We start from the raw sequence: 384 nt of genomic DNA on the forward strand, positions 1-384 counted from the left end.
GGGAGAGAGAGAGAGAGAGAGAGGCCAAACACTCCAATCAGCAGATGTTTCACAGCAGGGATTCTTAGTCTACTTTTTTCCCTATATTTATACATATCGAAAAGACCCTACTAATGTAAATTGACTTTTTTCTTAAAAATGAAACGCCTCCATCACCCCTTCTCAGATGTCATTAAGAAGGCACTCACAGGTTCAATATCAGCACCAGGGCGACATCCGAAAGGGGGCTAAACGTACTTCTCTTATTTTGAAAACGTTTAAACCAGAACCGGGAGTAGGAAACCCAAAGATTGCATTCACTCCGACGGGACACCACGCGGACACTCCAGATCCGCGGAGCCCAGGGGAGGAAGGGAGCGGAAAAGTACGTCTATTTCCCAAACC

General features: G+C 46.1%; 1 protein-coding gene across 21 annotated transcripts in view; it reads right to left on the reverse strand.

Moving 5' to 3' along the window:
• Window positions 1-378, reverse strand: part of AHI1 (Abelson helper integration site 1) — a 218,305-nt gene extending 217,927 nt beyond the window's left edge. For all 21 annotated transcript variants that reach the window (XR_001360698.1, XR_001360699.1, XR_001360697.1 and 18 more), the window contains exon 1: window positions 189-378. The gene's annotated coding sequence lies outside the window, so the exon portion shown is untranslated. The remainder of the gene's footprint in view (window positions 1-188) is intronic.
• Window positions 379-384: the final 6 nt, after the last annotated feature.

Source organism: Myotis brandtii, unplaced genomic scaffold (genome assembly GCF_000412655.1).
Source record: "Myotis brandtii unplaced genomic scaffold, ASM41265v1 scaffold123, whole genome shotgun sequence".
NCBI classification, from domain to species: Eukaryota; Metazoa; Chordata; class Mammalia; order Chiroptera; family Vespertilionidae; genus Myotis; species Myotis brandtii.